Below are 24,282 nucleotides of genomic sequence, written 5' to 3'. Positions count from 1 at the left end.
CTAAATAGGATCATAGGTCACTGTAAGATTTAATACTTTATCATGTATTTAACCAAGGTGACAATAAAAGACCCCAAAGGCAAAAACAGAGAGTTACTTGGTTGTTAGCAAAACAGCTTCTTTAAATATTGAGAAGATTTAGTAATCAAAGACCTAATAAAAACAGAGAAGCCTTGTTTTTCTGGGCAGATAAAAATAAAATAGCTTGTTTATAATTTCTTATCAAGAACAGACCAAATATAAAAGAAGCTTTTGTCTTTTTAACAAAGTTAAGCCAATTTCCAGAGAAAGAAACAAATTCCAATCTTATATCAGCATATTTTAAAAATTCATTTATTCCAATGTTAGTGAGTCCTGACCATGCATAGTTTTTCCCAAAGATTCCCCTTTATAACCTTCCTACGATTTCTTTTTTAACTCAAATTATTTCATAAGCCTCACCTCTCTATAAATAGCCAATCTCATTTTGGGAAAAAATACTTTCTTTCCCTCAACAAAAATGCATTTTATTCCTCATACCTTTCTTATACATTTCGTGTTTTCCTATATACAGTTACTTTCCTTTTCATTTCCAGCAGTCTCAATTCCACTCATCAGAACTTTATTTTTTTTCCATTGAGCAATTGTAACTTTATTTATTTTTAATTTTTTTATTGGAGTTCAATTTGCAAACATTTAGCATAACACCCAGTGCTCATCCCGCCAAGTGCCCCCCTCAGCGCCCATCACCCAGTCACCCCAACCCCCCGCCCACAACCCTTTCCACTACCCCTTGTTCATTTCCCAGAGTTAGGTGTCTCTCATGTTTTGTCGCCCTCACTGATATTTTCACTCATTTTCTCTCCTTTCCCTATATTCCCTTTCACTAATTTTTATATTCCTCAAATGAATGAGACCATATAATGTTTGTCCTTTTGCGATTGACTTATTTCACCAGCATAATACCCTCCAGCTCCATCAACATCGAAACAAATCGTGGGTATTTATCGTTTCTAATGGCTGAGGAATATTCCATTGTATACATAGACCACATCTTCTTTATCCATTCATCTTTCGATGGACACTGAGGCTCCTTCCACAGTTTGGCTATTGTGGACATTGCTGCTAGAAACATCGGGGTGCAGGTGTCCCGGCGTTTCACTGCATGAGTATCTTTGGGGTTAACCCCCAGCAGTGCAATTGCTGGGTCGTAGGGCAGGTCTATTTTTAACTCTTTGAGGAACCTCCACACAGTTTTCTAGAGTGGCTGCACCAGTTCACATTCCCACCAACAGTGCAGGAGGGTTCCCCTTTTTTCCGCATCCTCTCCAACATTGGTTGTTTCCTGTCTTGTTAATTTTCCCCATTCTCACTGGTGTGAGGTGGTATCTCATTGTGGTTTTGATTTGTATTTCCCTGATGGCAAGTGATGCAGAGCATTTTCTCATGTACTTGTTGGCCATGTCTATGTCTTCCTCTGTGAAATTTCTGTTCATGTCTTTTGCCCGTTTCATGATTGGATTGTTTGTTTCTTTGGTGTTGAGTTTAGTAAGTTCTTTATAGATCTTGGAATCTAGCCCTTTATCTGATATGTCATTTGCAAATATCTTCTCCCATTCTGTAGGTTGTCTTTTAGTTTTGTTGGCTGTTTCTTTTGCTGTGCAGAAGCTTTTTATCTTGATGAAGTCCCAATAATTCATTTTTCCTTTTGCTTCTCTTGTCTTTATGGATGTATCTTGCAAGAAGTTGCTGTGACCAAGTCCAAAAAGGGTGTTTCCTGTGTTCTCCTCTAGGATTTTGATGGAATCTTGTCTCACATTTAGATCTTTCATCCATTTTGAGTTTATCTTTGTGTATGGTGAAAGAGAGTGGTCTAGCTTCATTCTTCTGCATGTGGATGTCCAATTTTCCCAGCATCATTTTTTGAAGAGACTGTCTTTTTTTCCAGTGGATAGTCTTTCCTGCTCTGTTGAATATTCCACACAAATCTTAAGATGATTTGTTCCAAATTTCCGAAGAAAGTCCATGGTATTTTGATACAGATTGCATTGAATGTGTAAATTGCCCTGGGTAGCATTGACATTTTCACAATATTAATTCTTCCAATCCATGAGCACGGAATATTTTTCCATCTCTTTGTGTCTTCCTCAATTTCTTTCAGAAGTGTTCTGTAGTTTTGAGGGTATAGATCCTTTACTTCTTTGGTTGGGTTTCTTCCTAGGTATCTTATGCTTTTGGGTGCAATTGTAAATGGGATTGACTCCTTAATTTCTCTTTCTTCAGTCTCATTGTTAGTGTATACAAATGCCATTGATTTCTGGGCATTGATTTGTATCCTGCCACACTGCCGAATTCCTGTATGAGTTCTGGCAATCTTGGGGTGGAGTCTTCTGGGTTTTCTATGTAGAGTGTCATGTCATCTGTGAGGAGGGAGAGTTTGACTTCTTCTTTGCCAATTTGAATGCCTTTTATTTCTTTTTATTGCCTGATTGTTGAGGCTAGGACTTCCAGTACTATGTTGAATAGCAGTGGTGAGAGTGGACATTCCTGTCATGTTCCTGATCTTAGGGGAAAGACTCCCAGTGTTTCCCCATTGAGAATGATATTTGCTGTGGGCTTTTCGTAGATGGCTTTTAAGATGCTGAGAAATGTTCCCTCTATCCCTACACTCTGAAGAGTTTTGATCAGGAATGGATGCTGTATTTTGTCAAATGCTTTCTCTGCATCTATTGAGAGGATCCAATGGTTCTTGTTTTTTCTCTTGTTGATATGATCTATGACATTGATTGCTTTACGAATGTTGAACCAGCCTTGCATCCCGGGGATAAATCCCACTTGGTCGTGGCGAATAATCTTCTTAATGTACTGTTGGATCCTATTGGCTAGTATCTTGTTGAGAATTTTTGCATCCGTGTTCATCAAGGATATTGGTGTATAATTCTCCTTTTTGGTGGGGTCTTTGTCTGGTTTTGGAATTAAGGTGATGCTGTCCTCATAGAATGAGTTTGGAAGTACTCCATCTCTATCTTTTTGAACAGCTTTAGGAGAATAGGTATGGTTTCTTCTTTAAACGTTTGATAGAATTCCCCTGGGAAGCCATCTGGCCCTGGACTTTTGTGTCTTGGGAGGTTTTTGATGACTGCTTCAATTTCCTCCCTGGTTATTGGCCTGTTCAGGTTTTCTATTTCTTCCTGTTCCAATTTTGGTAGTTTGTGGTTTTCCAGAAATGCCTCCATTTCTTCTAGATTGCCTAATTTATTGAGGTATAGCTGTTCATAATGAGTGTTTAAAATTGTTTGTATTTCCTTGGTATTGGTCATGATCTCTCCTCTTTCATTCATGATTTTATTAATTTGAGTCTTTTCTCTCTTCTTTTTAATAAGGCTGGCTAATGGTTTATCTATCGTATTAATTCTTTCTAAGAATCAACTCCTGGTTTTGTTGATATGTTCCACAGTTCTTCTGGTCTCTATTTCATTGAGTTCTGCTCGAATCTTTATTAACTCTCTTATTCTGCTGGGTGTAGGTTTTATTTGCTGTTCCTTCTCCAGTTCCTTTAGATGCAAGGTTAGCTTCTGTATTTGAGTTCTTTCCAGTTTTTGGATGGATGCTTGTATTGTGATGTATTTCCCTTTCAGGACTGCTTTTGCTGTATCCCAAAGATTTTGAACAGTTGTATCTTCATTCTCATTTGTTTCCATGAATCTTTTTAATTCTTCTCTAGTTTTCTGGTTGACCCTTTCATCTTTTAGCAAGATGGTCCTTAACCTTCACGTGTTTGAAATCCTTCCAAACTTCTTCTTGTTGTTCTAGTTTCAAAGAATTATGGTCTGAAAATATGTAGGGTACGATCCCTGAACTAGGTTTTGGAGCAGGCTGTCTGACTCTGGAGTCTGTGCTTACAATAAAGCTAGTAAGTTTACTATTAGGATTTAAATCACAGTATAACTTAAATCTGGGTTGGTCTGATTCCAAAATCTATGTTTTAATGGTTCTGCTGCATCATGTTACTTCAGAATCACCACATCAATCCTCCTCTGCTTGTCCAAGAGTCTAATTTTTCAAAGTACAAATGGGGTCACGTTTTACCTCATCATTTGTCTATTTGAAATCCTTCAGGGGTTCCTCATTACTTGAAGGATCAAGCTCAAGTTCCAACTTATGCAGTTCATTTTTATCTACTGGTTTCACATTCTCCAAATCTTGAAATGCCGTATCCTAGTTTTACTGATTTTCTTGCAGTTACTCATTTTATATTTTCTTACATCCAGGATTTACAACTTATATACTTTTTACTTGGATTACTTCTCTAATTTCACTTATTTTCACCCCATTATTCTCTATACTATTAACTAAGATGTGACCACTTTATGAATATAGTCTTTTATCTTAAAATAAAAAGGTATGCCATTGGCAAAGTACAATATCTCTTCATGATAAACACCTTCAAGAAAATAGGGTTAAAGGAAACATACTTCAACATAATAAAAGCCATATACAAAAGACTCATAGCTAGTATCATCCTCAATGGGGAAAAACTCAGAGCTTTTTCTCTACAGTTAAGAACAAGACATGAATGTCTACTTTTATTGCTGTTATTTAACATAGTACTGGAAGTCCTAGCCTCAACAATCAGACAAAAACAACAAAAAAAAAGCAAGGCATCCAAATTGACAAGGAGGAAGTCAAACTTTCTCTATAGCAGATGACATGATGCTCTATGTAGAAAACCAGAAATTGCTAGAACTGATACACAAATTCAGTAATGTCTCAGGATACAAAATCAACATACAGAAATCTGTTGCATTTCTATACACTAGTAAAGAAGTAGCATAAAGAGAAATTAAGAAATCAATCCCATTTACAGTTACACCAAAACTATGAGATACCTAGGAAAAGACCTAACCAAATAGGTAAAAGATGTGTACTTTGAAAACTATAAAACACTGATGAAAAAAATTGAAGATGACACAAAGAAATGGAAAAACATAACATGTCCATGGATTGGAGGAATATGTGTTGTTAAGATGTCTATATTGCTCAAAGCAATGTACACACGTAATGCAATCCCTATCAAAATACCACCAGCATTTTTCACAGAGCTAGAACAAACAATCTTAAAATCTGTATGGAACGACAAAAGACCCCTAATAGCCAAAGCAATCCTGAAAAAGAAAAGCAAAGCTGGAGGCATCATAATTCCAGACTTCAAGTTATATTACAAAGCTGTAGTGACTAAAACAGTATGGTATTTGTACAAAAACAGACACATAAATCATGGAACAGAATAGAGAACTCAGCATTGGACCCACATCTGTAAGGGCAATTAAATTTTGAAAGAGGAGGAAAGAATATCCAATGGGATAAAGACAGTCTCTTCAACAAGTGATTTGGGAAAACTGGACAGCAACATGCAAAAGAATGAAATTGGACTATGTCCTTACACCACACACAAAGATAAATTCAAAATGGACAAAAGACCTACGTGTGAGACAGGAAACCATAAAAATCTTAGAGGAGAACACGGGTAGTAACCTCTTTGTTATCAGCCAAAGCAGCTTCTTACTAGATAGTCTCTCAAGGCAAGGGAAACAAAAGCAAAAAGAAGCTATTGGGACTTCATCAAGAGAAAATGCTTCTGCACAACGAAGGAAACAATCAACAAAACTAAAAGGCAACCTTTGGAATGGTAGAAATATTTGCAAATGGCATATCTGATAAAGGGTTAGTATCCAAAATTTATAAAGAATTCATCAAACTCAACACCTAAAAAACAAATGATCCAATTAAAAAATGGGCAGAAGAGATGAGTAGACATTTTTCCAAAGAAGACATCCAGAAGGCTAACAGACACATGAAAAGATTCTGAACAGCACTCATCATCAGGGAAATAGAAATCAAAATTGCAATGAGATTTCACCTCACAACAGTCAGAATGGTTAAAATCAACAGCACAGGCAACAGCAGGTATTGATGAAGAGGCAGAGTAAAGGGAACCCTCTTACCTGCTTGTGGGAATGCAAAGTGGTGCAGCCACTCAAGTATGTTGTATACTTGACACTCAAGTATATGTTGAAGTATTTTTCCTTCATACACAAACAGTATGAAGGTAACTCAAAAGTGAAAAACGGAACTACCTCAAGATCCAGCAATTACACTACTAGGTATTGATCTAAAGGATATAAAAATACACATTCAAAAGAGTACATGCACCCTGATGTTTCTAGCAGCATTATTTACAATAGCCAAATTATGGAAGGAGCCCAGATGTCCATTGACTAATGAATGGATAAAGAAGATGTGATATATATATATATTTATACAGTGGAATATTAGTCATAAAAATGAAATCTTGCGATTTGCAGCAACTTGAACTAGAGAATAATATACTAAGTGAAGTAAATCAGAGAAAAACAAATGCCATATGACTTCACTCATATGTGGAATTTAAGAAACAAAACAAATTGTAGGGGATGGGCTAAATCAGTGATGGGTATTAAGGAGGGCACTTGTGTTAAGCACTCGGTGTTATATGTAAGTGATGAATCCCCAAATTCTACTCCTGAAATCAACATCACACTGTATGTTAACTAACTAGAATTTAAATAAAAATTTGGGGAAAAATCTAAATAGTAAAATCTTAAAAATAAATGAACATGGGAAAAAGAGGCAAATCTAGAAACAGACTCTTAACTAGAGAGAACAAATTGACAGTTACTGGAGGGGAGATGGACAAGGGGGAATGGGTGAGTATTAAGAAGGGCACTTGTGATGAGCACTGGGTGTTGTATATAAGTGATGAATCATTAAATTCTACACCTGAAACTAATATTGCACTGTATGTTAACTAGATGGAATTTAAATAAAAACTTGAGGGGAAAAGATATGCCAACATAACAAGTGTAGTCCAGTACTTCTCAGAGCAAACTGGGACTTAGGATTTCCTCTCTGATGAAAGTCTTTCTGTCTCTTCCTCTCTGATGAAAGTCTTTCTGTCTCTTCATCTCTTCTAATTTGAATTAGGTATTCCTTTCTGTCCCTGTATCTTATAAATATAATGTGCTTTTAATGGGCTACTGAAATTAATCCTTTTTGAATGGTTTGTTTCCTTAGAATATAAGATTATTGAGAATAGGAGCGTTATTTTGTTCACCTTTGTACCACTTCTCAAGCTCAGTTTATGATAGACGCTCCACAAGTATTTATACACTGGATGAACTCAACAGGCATTTCTAATAAGCTAACTAAGTAGGAGAGGACAGTTTTATGGAACCTTGGTTTAGTATATAGGACTGTTAGTGCTGGGCCCTAGTGGGCCTTATATAAAGAGATAGCCAAATTAGTGGAGGTTAAACAGGGTTAATTTTTTCGGGGCAGGGCTAAGGATTAGAGTTTGGTCTCAAATGGGGGATTATCTGGTTTGAGATGCGATCATGTGCCTGTATCAATACTGGATTAGTGGGAATAACTTACTGAGATTACAGTGAGGGACAAAAATGAGAATAAGAGGAGCATGCAACTCAGTTTTGGCAGAGTCTGAGATAGTATCAGGTCTTCCTCACAATTCAAATATTTCAAGATAATATTATCTCAAAGAAATAATCATTTCCTTCTCTGTATTCTGATTGCTTTTTTGTATGTGTATGTAATGGAAATATGTGCAAAGGTTTAACTCTCATATATATGATGTAACATCATGTTGTATGTGTGTTGGTATCTATTTGGTAATATACCTGTTTCCTCTATCAAGACATATAGTTTACGAAGGATGAGGGACTCTTTTCTGATTATAATTTTTAATTGAGACATAATTGACCTATAACATAGTAATTTCAGGTGTACAATATAATGGTTCCATATTTGTATATTTCACAAAATGATCGCCACAATAAATCTAGTTAACATCTATCACCACACAGTTACACATTTTTTCTTGTGATGAGAACTTTTAAGAATGACTTTCTTAGCAACCTTTAAATATACAATACAGTATTATGAACTTCAGTCACTATGCTGTACATTACATGCCCATGACATTTATTTTATATCTGGAAGTTTGTACCTTTTGACCACCTTCACCCATTTTTGCCCATCCCCACTCCCATCTCTGGCAACCACCAATCTGTTCTATGTATGAATTTGGTTTTTGTTTTGTTTCATTTTGTTTTTTATATTCCAAATATTATTTCACTTAACATAATTCTCTCAAGGTCCATCCATGTTGTTGCAAATAACAAGATTTCCATCGCTTCTCGGCCTTTTGGCTAAGATTAAGTGTAGTAACTGTTCTTATCAAATAACAAGATTTCCTTTATTTTTATAACAGAATAATACTCCACTGTGTTTATGTGTATATTTTATGTATTCATTCATCCATCTATGGGGAGGTATGCCTTGTACACTTTTTTTTCTCTCTTCTTTGCTGTGTCTGACATATAGTAGACATTTAGTTAATTTTGTTATTTAACTCAGCCCACTTTCAGTATTTTGATCCAGCAAGCAGTTGTTGGACCTTCACTAAGTGTGATTGTGTGTTCAATTAATAACAATAGAATGTAATTGTTTCAGTTAACTGATCAATTTATATTTTTCTATAACCTTACTATAGGGCAAAAATTATGTCTGCTATGAATATTTGATCATCTGTGGTGAATATAGTAAGTGGCCATCATAGATTATTTAGAATGTTGAATAAATGAATAAATTGGAACTAATTTATCTTTGAAGAAGATAGGGTCTTTTGTGAGTTGGTTTGAGTTTTCTGTCTGTTGAAGTCCTCTCTCACATTTTTCACCTAGGATCCTCTTTATTGCTGGGGCAGTTCAAGTGGTTGAAAAGTCAGTTATTGCCTATGACAGTGGAAAATCTGCTTTCCTCAGTACCACTCTCATGACTTTGACTATTTTTTACCCTAAGTGATGTTTGCAGAAGCTTTAAGTTCAGAGTTAAATTAATTCATGCACTTTGCAAGTATTTATTAAATGGGTTAGTTATTTCTAGCATTCTCCCATCTTAACTCCTGGACTTTTCCCTCTTCATCACTCACCTTATTCTAAATTCATCTCAAGTCAAATGACTAGCTCCCTTTCTCCCTTCTGCTCCTGTTCTGCTCTCTCTAAGAAGTTTTTATTTTGGAATTGTGACACCTTGCTTCTTACCGTAAGTTAGAGGGAGGATGTGGGATGGAAGGCTCAGCCTGTCATTACAGCTTGAACCTAAGGCTTTACCAACTTACCACTTTATATTTGAATACATGCTTATTGAATAAAGGAAATAATCAATGGAGACTAAAGCAAAGATAATTGACTAATAAGATCCTAGGGAGCTTTTATTAAATAGCACTTGGGGTAAGAGTCATGTTTCACTGACGTTTTATTTCTAATTCATTGTTGTTGTTTTTGGTTTCTGATAGGTAATGCTTTTTACTTTTTAAGAGGCTAATTTGTCCTCTGAATATTTAAAAAATAATAGGATTGATTTAAAAACTACATGTTGGTTTTCTTTCTAATGGTCATTAGATCAAGGAAACTAGATAATAATTTCTGCTTAAGTCTAACCCAAGGTAGGAGAAATTGTCTTCCTTCCTATTTTCCATAATTTCTGAGTCATTATGTGCATAATCTCACAACTTGATCACATTTTGAAGAGGGGAGAAAAATATACTCCTATTTAAGGACCAGGTTGAGGGGATGATGTTTTTCTTTTGCAGGACAATCACAGGCAGTGAAATTTTCATCATGATATGAAAATAAGTAAAATGATTTCAGAAGAAGCAAAACACGAAGTAAAAGAATATATGATTTGTTTGAGAAACTATAAGAAAAGTTGAATGGCTAAACAATAAAGGAGTGGGCCCTTGAGGAGAAGAATTATTTGAATTGAGGCTTTAAAAATGTGATGTTGGGGCACCTGGGTGACTCAGTTAAGCATCTGCCTTTGGCTCAGGTCATGATCCTGGGATCCTAGGACTGAGTCCCGCCCTGGGCTCCCTGCTCAGCTGGCAGTCTACTGCTCCCTCTCCCTCTACTCTTCTCTCCACTTGTGTTCTCTAATGCTCTCTCTCTCTCTCTCTCTCTCAAATAAATAAATAAATACATAAATAAAATCTTCAAAAAATTAAAATGAAAGTGTGATGTTGACAGTGGTAAAATGATGAAGGACAGGCTACAGTAAGAAGAGACTGAAGCAGGTTGACTCCTGGTAATACTCTAACTAGGACATAATGAACATTTGAAATAAAGCTTTCATGATGAGAGACAGGAAAGGGAAATATGAGTTTGGCTTAAGAGAAAATATCCATTTCATGAATGTGTTGAAGGTGATTCAGAATTTCAGGGAGGCTCCACCATTGTTGGCTTCTGTGTTGCTTGAGCATCATGATTTCTTTTGACCTACTGTTCACAGGTCAGTCTTTTTCTGTGTTAGCATAGTACTTTTTTTCTTAAAACATATATCTTGCAGGAATATATGGTACTTTTAAAATGTTATCGAAGAATGGTCACACCTAAGGGAAGGTGTGTGAATTCTACTTGTGTTGGTAGTGATAGTGAAATATTCACCCTGATAACACAAGTTTTCCTCCTGACTCTTACACATTAAGTTAATGTCACTAATAGAAGTTTTATGTCTTTGTCTTTGTCACAGTAACTAGAAAACAAGTCTATATGTTTTTTTAAAGAAACAAATGTAAATTCTCTTTAAGATGCAACATAGTTCTCATTGCTATGGTGGTTTTGACTGGCAAGATAAACCTTTTTATATTTATACTTAGGCAGGTAAGTAGGTAGTTACTTAAAGCTTGTACTAGCTACCAAACAGAAATTAATCAGGATCTAAATTCTTGTCCTGCTTCTGCTAGAAATATTTATAAAAAAACTTGGGCAATCTATGCAGTCTAAACTGTAGACAACCAAACTAAAAGTATATAAGCACTCTAGGGAAGAAAGAGATGAGGATACAGGCTTAGGTTAAGTAACTAAATGAAAATTTAAATAAAAAATCTTGGGATGAAGAATCCTAGGTTTTATTTTTGGTATTCTCAATGATTTATTGCCTAGGGTACCCATTTTACCTGAACACTATGAAGAAGCTGTTAAAATACATGAAATCTGCAATTATATGATTCCAGAAAATTTGATTTATTCAAATAGCTAATTATAGTCAAAATATAATAACTAATGTTTATTGAATAGTTCTTATAGTTTAGTCATGGGTACATATATTTTTTTTCATGTGCTCCCTCAACAATTCATGAGGAATCATGACTACTCTGTTTTAGAGAGAAGGAAATGAGTTTCAGGGGGACACGGCAGCATGTGCTGAGTCATAAATGGTGGTGATGGGGATCATATGTCTGGGGATCAAATACCTACACACACACACACACACACACACACACACACACACAAACACACCCTGAACAGTTTTGCAGAACTAAAATGAAGCAGAATATTGCAAAATTGCCTAATGATTTTTTAATTGTCTTGATAATTATGTGAATAAATATTTGTCTGTTTTTGGAAGTGGTCATATTTATTGGTTTTTATATCTTGAACAACAAATAAATTGCCTGGCATATGGATGCTCAAATAATGTTATTTGAAATGATTTAAATGATTTGAATACTAATAAACAGACTTGTTCTTGAAATTGTTGGATATGTGCCTGGGACTCTTGATAGAGTGGGTTAGGTTATTATATAGAACAAAACCAGCTCCTCTGGCCCAGTATGATGGTAGAGGGCATAGATCAGAATTAAAAGAAAGGAAGAAAAAAACCCCAACAATCTGACCACAGAACACAGCACTGAGATGTTAAAATTATTTATATGATACTGTGGACTTTTGCTATCAACTATGTGTTGCCAGACCAAATATATTTTTATTCTGAGACTTTAAGTTTTGTTCTTTTCAAAAAACATCACTAGTCATCTTTTTTTTAGTATATTGAAATTCAAAGTTGAGAGCATAATTAGTGTCTATTTAAATAAGCAAGAGTTGAACTAAAAAAAAGCCCCAGGGGGAAAAATCATAGATTCTCAGTTATATTTTACCTCCTGAATCCCTGCTGTCACTATTGATCCAGCATTCCCCTTTTAAATGTTATACTTAAACCTGTTTTTAAAAATGTCACTGAGATATGTATCCCCAGGTAGTATAAAGAAACATGATTCCTCTTCTTCCTACTACTCATTCTGTTGGGAAAAAGAATAATTTAGGTATTTATTTTGTGATAACATCTGTCACAGCTTTCAATCCAGCTTTTTCTTACAATTCTTGTTATCCAAGGAGTTATGTAACTCTTAAATGCTCTTTTGAAGCAAAACGGAAAAGTCACATCTGTCTTTACATATTGCTTCCTACTGTGAGTGACTTTTATTTTTCAGTTTTTAAGGATTTCCCCTATTATTAAAAAGATTTTATTTTTTCATACATTTTTCAGGAAGCTGCTAGACTGTTTATCCTATTTTTACTTAATGGCTTCCTGCCGTCTGTTTTGGTACTAGAAATAGTTCCATTGGTGCTGTCATAAGTTTTAAAAAAGTTTATTTCCATGTCATTATTGCTCAGATAATTGTAAAACAGGAAATGTATGATTGGGGGATAGTCAGTTTTTGTTCAAGTATTTTGTCTCTGTTCTTGGTTTGTCTTAGAAACAAAAATGCACATAATAAAGTTACTATGAAAAACTGCATGTAGTTCATAATGGTTCTGAACAGGAAAACTAAAACCAGTGGGTTAATATGACATATAGAAAGAATTAAATTTATTATGGGTATTAACAGAAGTTTAAATGTTAATCAATTATATATTTTTGGGAGTATTTAAGAAGAGATTTAATGAGCTCTTGCCTGAGATTGGTAGGAGTTATATACATATAAGTAAAATTGAATGGAAATGATTTAGGGTGTTTTTCTTGCTTTAGACATGTAAATACACATATAGTTACATACATACTTGTATGCATACACATATTTCTCTAAATTGTGTGTGTGTGTGTGTGTGTGTGTGTGTGTCTTTAGTAGAAAGGGTTGAACATACGAGTACTTGGGTGGCTCAGTTGGTTAAGCATCTGTCTCTTGATCTCAGCTCCGGTCTCGATTTCATGGGCTGAAATATCAAATATATATATATATATATATATAAATTATATATCAAACCCTGTGTTGGGCCCTTAAAAAAAAGGGCTGAACATAAAATGTTGAGCAAAGAGAGAGACTATGGTATTCTAATTTTAAAAAGAAATCCCAGTGTTTGAGAGATTGTCAAATCCATAGATACAGATGGAAACCACCACACCACCACTGACAGATGGTTACCATTGTTGAGACAAATTGGTGACTCACATGCTAGTAAAGAGTCAGTTGGGCAAGCAACAGATTCATTGTGATATATGGAATCCTAGGATGTGGGAAGTAACGATATGACAATGTCAATACTGAGAAGGCAATGACAGAAAATACACTTGCTTTCAATTGGGACAGATCAATTGACATTTTCGGATTGTTTACAAGACTTGGTAAGTGTGAGGTTTAGATTGGGAAGAAAATCATTTAACTTAGAGAAGTTTCTTCCAGCATAATTTTGGGAAAGAATGGAAGTTAGTACATGTCCTTAGGAAACTGGGAGAGCAGACTCAAATCTCTTATGTCTGCCTTGTGGTAATACTGGAAAATGCCTGGAATGAGCTGGATTTGTATGTGAAATCTCTTACAAGAATGTGATACTGGACTAGTGATATATAGTCCCACTTGCTCCAGAGAAGAACAGAATTTTTGGTATTTTTTGAGTATTGTCTCTGTGTGGCTGTGGGTCAAAAGTTGAGATATTTCAACTTCAGAATACATACATTTCTTTTTCAAAAACTGTGTAAATGCTAGTACCAAAGACAGAATTCTTAAATTAGTATAGATAAAATGAGGAACACTCTCGAAGTACAGAGATGTGTCTGGTTTAACCACATAGTCTGTAAATGAGCTCAGGCTGCAAAACTGTCCACCTACAATTGTCATTTAGCATGTTGATGTTATGTACCAATTTATTTTTAAAGTATAATCTCTAATAACATCACATTTCCTGATCACTTTAAAGCAATAGTTACTTACCCTTTCCATTTCTACCTCTTGCATTTGATGACTAGTTGATGGGATTAATAATGTGTACTAAAGAGATGAAGATAGCTAAGTCAGGTAAATGAGGTAAAAATATCCAATTCCAACATGAAGACTATACAGATTGAACAAGTGACAAATAACAACTTGAAAACAAACAACTGAATAGGTTAATACTTTTGATTTAGTTGGAGCTGTACTACTGACTTCTGTGCTAGATTCACCAAGGCAAAACTAACATAGATATAGATAGTCAGATTCTTGCATTTGTAGGCAACCTTCATCCTCCACTCTGAAAGGACTGGCTGGTGTGTGATCACACACATTAAAAAGTTCTAGGCTAAGAAGCACTGGTTGTAGGAAATAGTTGTTCTTATTTTATAGCAATATTGGGACAAGATTAGTTTCCCACTAAGAATAGGAGTGGTGATGAGAAGGAGTCTGTTTGGGTAGAGTAGCAATCTGGGCTGCTTTCTATTTGACACATGGGCAGAACATGTGTCAAATAATGCTGACATGATTATCCTTTAAAAGGTTTAATCTCAGATATTTCAGTAAATCTGAAATTCTATTCCGAGCCAGAGAAGGGTTTTAGTACTTACTCTATTACTTTCCTAGTCCACACTTTCATCATGATTAAGTAGCCTTGATTTGTGTCAAACTCTTTTTGCCAGTATCCAAAAGAAATGTGGAGAATAAAGGTGAGCAAGAAAGGTAGAGACTTTTTTCATAATTAACCCCACTCTTTTTTTATTTAAAGAAAAAACCCATTTCAATCAAGAAGTAAAATTCTAGACCAACCAATCTAGTGGTGTTGGGAGGAAGGGATTGAGAAAGGCCGTAGCAGGTGAAAGCAAGCTAAAGCTCTGCATTTTCAATTCCATCCTTTATGGTGTGTGTATGTGTATGTGTGTGTGTGTGTGTGTGTGTGTGTGTGTGCGTTCACAAACACAAGCATGTGTGGTGTGTATTACATTGCTTTTGACTCCTGTATAATTTTCTGCTTTATGTATCTACTGTCTTTGACTTTTCCATTTCCCAAGTGATGTTCACTTTAGTTGCTTAAGTTCCTGTTTACCTCAAACAGTGGAAAGATGAATAGCCTCATACTTGTACCCTGTACCCTACTGGAGATGTTTATAGTTTCTCTGACTATATGTTATTGAGTCACTGTGTACATGTCTCCATAGTCTCTCCTAAATACTGCATAATGCTCTTTAAAATGGCTTACTGGTTTGGCCTCCTCTCACTAAAGAAGAATCCTGCTTTCTCACATGTTTGATAATCCTTTGAATTACCTGAATAAAAAATTTTCGCCAAACTTAAGGATGACCAGTAATGTCTCATTGTTTACATTATTTTCTGATTATCTGTTGATGCTGAATATATCTTTATGAATTTTTAAGTCATTTGGATATTCTTGTTTTGTATGTTGGCTATTTTTAGACTTTGATATCTTTCTATTTCATTTTGTTTGTTGTCTATTATCAATAGTATCTTTTTTCTTCCTGACATTAATTACTTGATGGACTGAGGCATCGAAATGCCATTTCCCATCTGGCAATGTATGTTAATTTCATATATGGTGCTCATTACAGAACTGAAATGTTAACTTCAATGTGGTCAAAATTTCTTTTTATTGTTTTGAGTGCTTGAAAAGAATGCATTGTGTACATTGTATACATTTTATACAGCCAACAGGCCCAGAGCTTCATTTCAAATGGGTCTTTACTCTGTAAGAAATGGAATACAAAATCTAGAACTCAAGAACAACAGTAAACCATTAGATTAGAGACATCTGCAGGAACTCAATTTAGTGATAAAACAAACCAATGTATATAAATAAACATAATTTCACCCTGCCAATGAAATACGCTGTTTATGGCCTTTGATTGTAGGTGGAGGGGAGAAATGTTTCCACCTAAACAGATATAAATGTAAACTCTCTTTAATGTGGCTAGAGGTATTTGTAAGTCTTTTAATGCTAAGAGGGGAGTACATAAATATTAATTTATTACTATTCTCTAATATGAATAAAATATTTAACAACCAGAAAAAAAAAGTGAATTCAGTAAATCTACAAATACTGATAGAAGTTTTCAATTTCAAAAGCAAATAAATATTGGGACAGATAATTATCAGGGAATGGAAGTTAAAATCTTGTCTGGATGGAGAATCAAGAAATGTAATTTTTGTCTTTTTTGTATCTTTTTATGGCCAAGTGCATACGTTACCTATGTATTCATTTAAAATAATAATAGTAGTTACCCTGGGTTATGAAATTAGGAGCCATTTTATAGTGCCTTTAGATAGAATTGCATTTTAAAAATTTTCCCTAAATAGTTATTAAAAAATAGTTTCTTCTGGGTAGTTCAACTGAATTAAATAAAAATACTTAACTTTACATTTATATCTTTTGGGTTTTGTTTGTTTTAGCTTATTAGATTTTGCAGATATTTTTTAAAAATTGTATTTGTTTATTTGAGATAGAACGAGTGAGAGAGAGCAGGGGAAAGGGAGAAGCCAGCTTTCCACTGAGCAGGAGCCTGGCTCTCACTGAGCAGGGAGCCTGACATGGGACTCAATCCTGGGATCCTGGGATCGTGACCTAAGCTGAAGGCAAACACTTAACTAACTGAGCTATGCAGGTGCCCCACAGACATTTCTTTTAATAGAGAGCAATTAAGGACTCATACTGACCTACAAACCAAAATACAACAAATATGCACAAAAGGGTGGGTGACAGATTCCATTCCTACCAGAGGAGGCCTGAGAGATTTCAAGCTTGAAATAAGTGGGCCCAAATGTCCTAAGTGGGCAGTGGGGCAATAACCATGGAAATCAGCCATTCTCCTTCCCCAAACAAAATGCTGGCATGTTATGTTTCAGTAGTCCTCCTACTTTATCCTTATTTTTCTGTATTGTATTGCCTATATGGGGTCACTTTCATTTCCACATAAATTTCCAAAACTATCAGTTGGGATTTTAATAGGGATGTCTTTGAATTTACAGATTAATTCGGGGAGTACTGCCATCTGAACAATAGCACGTTTTCTGTGTGTGTCTGTGTGTGTGTGTGTGTGTGTGTGTTTAAAGATTTTATTTATTTATTTTTTCATGAGAGACACAGAGAGAGAGAGAGAGAGAGAGAGAGAGGCAGAGACATAGGCGTAGAGAGAAGCAGGCTCCATGCAGGGAGCCTGATGTGGGACTTGATCCTGGTACTCTAGGACTACACCCTGGGCCGAAGGTAGATGCTTAACCCCTGAGCCATCCAGGGATCCCCAATAACAAGTTTTCTGATTGGTAAACATGGAATGTGTTTCTGTTTATTTAGGTATCCTCTTTTTCTTCAGCAGTGTTTTGCAGTTTTTATTATACAAAGTTTATACTTATTTTGTTAAATTTATACCTAAGTATTTTATTCTTTTTGATGCTATTTTAAACGAATTGATTACTTAATTTCACTTTAAGAATGTTCTTTGAGGGCAGCCAGATGGCTCAGTGGTTTAGCGCTGCCTGATCCTGGAGTCCTCGGATCGAGTCCCACGTCGGGCTCCCTGCATGGAGCCGGCTTCTTCCTCTGCCTGTGTCTCTGCCTCTCTCTCTGTGTGTCTCTCATGAATAAATAAATAAAATAGTTTTTAAAAATGTTCTTTGCTAGTGTAGAGAAATATAATTTTCTATATTGATCGTGTATCCTGAATCTTGATGACTTTATTAGTTCTAATAGTTTTAAAAGATATTTATTTATTCATATTTATGCTTTTTACTGCAACCCTTTGATCTTCCTTCCATAATCACATTCCCTCTAATCAACCTCAACTGGGAAAGGATCTCTATTTGTAAGAACTCATGTAATTAAATTGGGCCCATTTGGTTAATCCCAGATAGTCTTCCTGTCTCAAAATCCTTCATCTTAATCACACTTGCAAAATCTTCTTTTTCATGTAAGGTAACTATTCACAGGTTCCAGGGATCATGGGATCATGATGTGGACATCTTGGGAGAGAGGGCATTATTTTGCCAACCACACTTTCCAAAGTCTATTTAATTTTACACTCATTAATTTATGCAGCTTTCTTATATTTGTCCAAAAGACTGTTTAGGTGCTTTCTGTTTTCCATTGTTCCTTGCATATCTCCTAATATTTTGTTGAAGGCTAGATACTGTAGATAATACATTATAGCAACTGATCCCCTAGAAGTATAATTGTTTGATGTTGGTCATTTGTTTATTTACTTATTGACTTGACTTAACAAATTCTGTAAGTCTTTTCCCCCTGCCATGTGCAGCCTCTGACATCTCTGCTATGGTGATGATGATGATTATGATGATGATTTTTTATTTATATTTTATCTAAGCTGCTTAGAAGATCCTTCTGGATTGGCATAAATTTTATTGATTAGGTTGTTCTTAAGCCCCCTTAGTCAGTTATAGTTTCATCTTTTATTGTTGGTATACCTGTATGTTTAAAGGCTGCTATGTCAGTTCAGGGACTTTTTAGGCTCTTTGTCCTCTCTTTAGTCTGAGACGACTAGCTTGATGGTTTCTTTTCTGATTTCTACTGAGAAAGCACAGCCTTGGGCATGTACACAATCTTCCCATGCTTCCAGGATGACTGTGATATTATTTTTAATTATGGCTGGGTCAGCGTAGATTATCATCATTCAGTGTTTGATGTTTAGTGAGAAACTGGATTTAAGCACTGCCAAAAAAAAAAAAAAATCAGACTTGGGTAAGGAGAGACTTTTTTGATGGGATTATTGCCAAGGAGAGGAAAGGGATTACTGCAGCTGGGAGAATGCACAACTACAACAACAAGGGCTGGACAGATATAAATTTTCTTTTATAGGGAGGAAACAAGGCTAGAAAAAGTGAATGTGGATAGGTGGGATGAAAGGGTAGAGCTATGAGAAAGAAGATCAGAGAATTATCCTGATGTCAGCCTATTTTCAGGAGGGCATGCTTAAGAGACCGTGTATGCTGGCTCAGTCTGAGGGTAGGCCAAAGTTCAGGGGTAAGTAGTAAGGAGAGAAACTTAACCACAGTTGGCTAGCAAGTTTCTTGTTCTGGATTAATCAATCAGTGAGGAAAAGTAGTTCGGCAGATATTTATGAGGCACAGAATGGGAATTTAGCATCTGTGTCTGCTCTTATCATAAGTAAACGACTGTGTCATATGAGAAAGTGTGTTTCCTTGCAGTAAGCCTTTTCCAGAACTCACAGGGTGGAAAATTTCTTTAACCATGACTGTTTTCAGGATCAGAGGACTCCAGTAAAATTCAAAATTGTCAGCCCCAGTTGCCATTCTGAGTTTTGCTCTGTGTTGATGGGTCTGTGTGTCATTTGGGAAGGCTTTCAAGCTGTCCCCCCCTCCATCCCCTATATTCTGGTCTGTTTGCTCTGCATGGATGTATCCTAGTGTATGTGCAAACCTTTCCTGTCCCCTACAGTTGACTGTGATTATAGGAAAATTCTTCTGGGCTGTCTCTTTCCTTGGTTCTTTCTTTTAAACATCTGGCCTCTCAGGATCCCTGGGTGGCACAGCGGTTTGGCACCTGCCTTTGGCCCAGGGCTTGATCCTGGAGACCCGGGATCGAATCCCACATCGGGCTCCCGGTGCATGGAGCCTGCTTCTCCTTCTGCCTATGTCTCTGCCTCTTTCTCTCTCTCTGTGTGACTATCATAAATAAATAAAAATTAAAAAAAAAACAACATCTGGCCTCTCTGTAATTTTGCGTGTTGTTAGCGTTACCAGTCTCCTTAGAATTGCTCTCCATAAAGATATACATTGTTTTTTTTTTTTTTAAGATTTTGTTTATTTATGCATGAGAGACAGAGGGAGAGAGAGAGGCAGAGACACAGGCAGAGGTAGAAGCAGGCTCCATGCAGGAAGCCCAACATGGGACTTGATCCTGGGTCTCCAGGATCACACCCTGGGCTGAAGGCAGCGCTAAACCGTTGAGCCACCTGGGCTGCCCTATACATTGTTTTTGACAACACTCTTAGGCATGCAGTTCTCGATTTCCTGTTACAAATGAAATCAGTTTCCATAAGCAGAGCTGAGGAGCTCTTCATCCTTTTGACCTACCTCTCCACCTGCGCAGAACTCTGTACTGCACTGGAGCTTGCGGTAGAAATCTGTTTTCCCCCAGTGACATCTGTAATTGACTAGTCAGCATTGGAGTGTGTGCATGACATGCCCTGTGTTCTTGGCTTGCCTCTGGGCTTAGAATCTTTACCCAACCAGTGGTTGGGGCAGAAGGGATAGACCCAGTAACTACCACCCCCTCCACCTGGGGCAGAGTTGAGGTGAGATGGGGAAAGAGAGACCAGGATCTTTTTTGCAACACTTGCCTGGAAAAAGCTTCTACAGGGACCAGGGGAGGGGGACAGTGGGAAGGAATGAGAAATGCCAGCACTTGACCCTCCTGGGTGATACCATATATTCTGGGAAAGAGGGAGCTCTGTCTTCTTGGTTACCTACGGTAGAGCTTTTATAATGTGGAGTAAATGTGGATAATGAAATGATGAAATCCAATTCCACAGACTCGCATTGTTCTTACCTCTATTTAGTAATTTTTCTTGAATGATTTTTCATGCATTTTCTGTATACCCTTATGACAATTTTCAGTGACTTTAAATGATTATTTTTATACTTTCCACTACTTGAATTGTTTTTCTGGGGAGAAGATCCACCAAGTTTTTGCTCCATTTTTTCAGAAATAGCTTACTCTTACTCTGGTTTCTTCTCTCTTTTTTCCCTTCCCTAGCCTTTCTACTGTTATTTAAGTGACCTCAAGGTTTTACAGCTATGCCAGCTTCCCTATGCCAGGTCAGAACATAGCTTTCCCACAACTTCTTTTTTTATGTTGACTATTGATGGACATTCATAGAAATCAGTCTTCTAACTTCAGAACTCTACATGAAAATATTTATTTTTAGCCATAAACAGAACCACTGGGCATCCATATATCTCAGTAATTCATTGTTTTAAATATTCATTATTCCTCTATGTTTTTTTTTTTTTGCACTCATATACTTGTGTGAGTGTGTTCTAGTTAGAATGTAAGTTTCTAGATTATAGAAACTAGATCTACCTCTTTTTCTTGGTGCAATGGCTCCCACAGTTTCACAAAATAAAGTCAGCGTTAAATTCCTAAATTAAATTATGATTAAGTTTAAACTAGCATGGATCATGGGATAATGCAAAGAACCTTTCACACCAAGTCAAACAACTGGCCTCAAGAAGAAATAGGTTCAGTGCATAACAGTCAGCTTCCTCATCAAAAATGGACTAAGGGTTCACTCATTTACTGTTCATTTAATACAGATTTTGTGAATATTTATCATGGGAATAATAATTAGTCTACCTTTCTCACAATATTATGGTGATTTTCCAAATGAAACAATAATGATTATGCAAGGCGTTTTTTTTTTTTTACAACTATTAAAATGTATAGATGTAAAATTTTGACTCCAGTTACAATGTGTCCGGAGAGGTGGTTTTCACACTACCAAGTGATTCTCTGGCATTAGCTGGGTGTTCTACAATTCAGTTCAGTTCTGACACTACCAACCTGGAGATCTCACAGGTTAATGACTCAGTTCTACAAGACTGCTCCCTCTCTTCAGATGCCAGTTGAAAGCGTAGTTTGTCACATGTACTTCTGACCAACCAGCTATAGATCAGAGGTTTGAACAACTGACTTCTTTGGTTCAGATAATTTGCTAGTGTTTACAGAACTCAAGAGAAACATTTTACTTACTAGACTACTGGTTTCTAGATGGAAGAGATGCATAGGGCCAGGTATAGGGAAAAGATACCAAGCTCCCTTGTTTTCTGAGAGTGTCACTCTTCCCAAATTACCATGTGTTCACCAACCAGGAAACACTTGAAATCACCTCCTGTAGGGTTTTTAAGGAAGCTTTGCTACATAGGCAGGATCGGTTAAATTACTGGTGATTGGTGACTGAGCTCAATCTCCAGTCTCTGTCTCCTCCCTGGAGGTCTAGTGGGGGGGGGGGGGGATGCTGACGTGACAATCAGCCCCCCTCCTATGTACTTTCCAAAAGTCACTTCATTAATATAAATTCAGGTGTAGTGGAAAGGAACTTGTGAATATGAAGACACTTTTATTGTTCTTATCATTTAGGAAATTCCAAGGATTTTAGGAACTTTGTGCCAGAAACAGGGAAAAAGGTCAACTCTAAATTTCATATTATATGTCACATATCACAAAATATAAGGTTATATGATTCATCACAATTGTTTTCAAAGATATATAGTTCTCAGGACGACAATCAAAATTAGTATTTGCTGGATGCAATCTGTTATCTTTACACACAACTTGAGATTACAAAGAAAGTCAGATTGTTAAAAACTGTATAAAACAAAACTTACAATATACCAGATGTTCCAGCCATGTTATGAATTATCTCTGTCCATTATTGATCACATACTATTGTATTATGAAACTTTATAGTAATATGTAAGAAAAGACACTCACCATCAGAGGAGGCCCCGGTCAGACATCAATACACTTTGTAGCCTTAGGTAAGTTATTCAAGTTTCAATCACATTCTCTTGAGGTATTATAGTACCTGTCCAGTCTAGTTTGCAGGATGGTTCTGAGAATCAAATGAAATTTGTGTGAAAAGATATTGAAAAGTCGAAAGTATTATACAAGCCATAGGTGTTAGTCACTAACAGAATATATTCAGTAGATTTATAAAATTTTCAGAGCAAAGCTGCAAACTAAATACAAACTGTATTAGAAACCCAGAAAAGTATTCCCTTGTTCCTGAATGGATAAACTCTTAGCTTCTGGGTGATAATAAATAGAGAGTAAAGCTAACATCTACTAGAGGACACCTCTAATAAAACAATTGTAGGCATGAAAAGAGGAGCCAGAGGCAAAGCACTTAGGGCCAGAGGCATTATTGTGTTGCTCTGGGGGAATGCATGCAGTCCACCGTGGAATAGGATTTTGGCAGAGGATAAGGAGATTGCTTTGTGTGAAGATTCCTGCTGGATATGTGACATTTCTGTTCATTACTCACCCACTTGGTAAGTTTGATTACTGCTGTGGCCAGTCTCTGAAAAAAAGTAAAAGAAAGAAAATAGTTGAGCCAAAGACCCTTGATATATGGAGAGTACAATAAATGACAGCAGGAAGTAAACCATTGTCTGAGGGATGTGGGCGAATAAATGGTTAGCACATGCCCTGACAAGTTCTTCCACTGCTTGAATAATTTCACACTGGCATTTTCAGAAAGACAGAGAGCTAATTTCTTGGAGGAAGAAAATATTTTCACACTACTTCCCCCAAAGAGCAATTAGAAAGAGTGATACGTCAATAATAAATAAAAAATAATGATAATATTTTTTAATAAATAAAAAAAATTCATTACCTCAACATTCACGTATATTTTCATTTATTCATTACAGTAATCCAGATAGGTATTAGAATCTCCATTTTAGAGCTGAGTGGGTTTACATGCCTAGACTACAATTGCACAGCTAATAGGTGGTGGATTCAAATTTGGACCTGGATGATTCTAAATCTTGATGTCACGTTCTTTGCCTCCATGCTTAATTCCCAATACCAGTGATTAAACTGTTTCCTTCATGTCAAAATGTTCACTGGTTTACTGAATACATTTCAGTGGAATTCATGACTGTATGTTTGGTAAGTCTTGAACAAAATTAAAAGTTGGACATTCGGCATGTTATTATATAGTAAATTTTCTGTTCATGAAATTCAGACATCTTTATGTCATACTGATGATATGAGTAAATGAATAAAAATATTAAATGCTTAAATATAAAATTTCATCTCTGAAAAATATTAGTCAAATCTAAGTGTCAAATTATTTTTTTATACCCAAATGTTTAAGTCACTTATACTCTTTTTTTTAAAAAAGGATTTTATTTATTTATTCATGAGAGACACACAGAGAGAGGCAAAAACACAGGCAGAGGGAGAGACAGGCCCCTGGCAGGGAGCCGGATGTGGGACTCAATCCCTGGATCCTGGGACCACGCCCTGAGCCAAAGGCAGATGCTCAACCACTGAGCCACCCGGGAGTCCCTCACTTATATTCTTAAATGTACTGAAACAATAAATATACCAACAGAGTATGAGGAAAGCTTATTATTAAGCTCCATTTTTAAATTGTTGACATTTA

At 36.1% G+C, this 24,282-nt stretch overlaps 2 pseudogenes; both read left to right on the top strand.

The window, feature by feature from the left end:
- LOC121498492 overlaps nt 1-24,282 on the top strand; it is a 239,195-nt pseudogene that overhangs the window by 135,792 nt on the left and 79,121 nt on the right.
- Nucleotides 8,224-8,377, top strand: LOC121499211 (annotated as a pseudogene).

This window comes from Vulpes lagopus, chromosome 9, assembly GCF_018345385.1.
Source record: "Vulpes lagopus strain Blue_001 chromosome 9, ASM1834538v1, whole genome shotgun sequence".
Taxonomy (NCBI): Eukaryota; Metazoa; Chordata; class Mammalia; order Carnivora; family Canidae; genus Vulpes; species Vulpes lagopus.
Note: the sequence above shows the minus strand (reverse complement) of the source record. Positions and strands in the feature narration are given on the sequence as shown.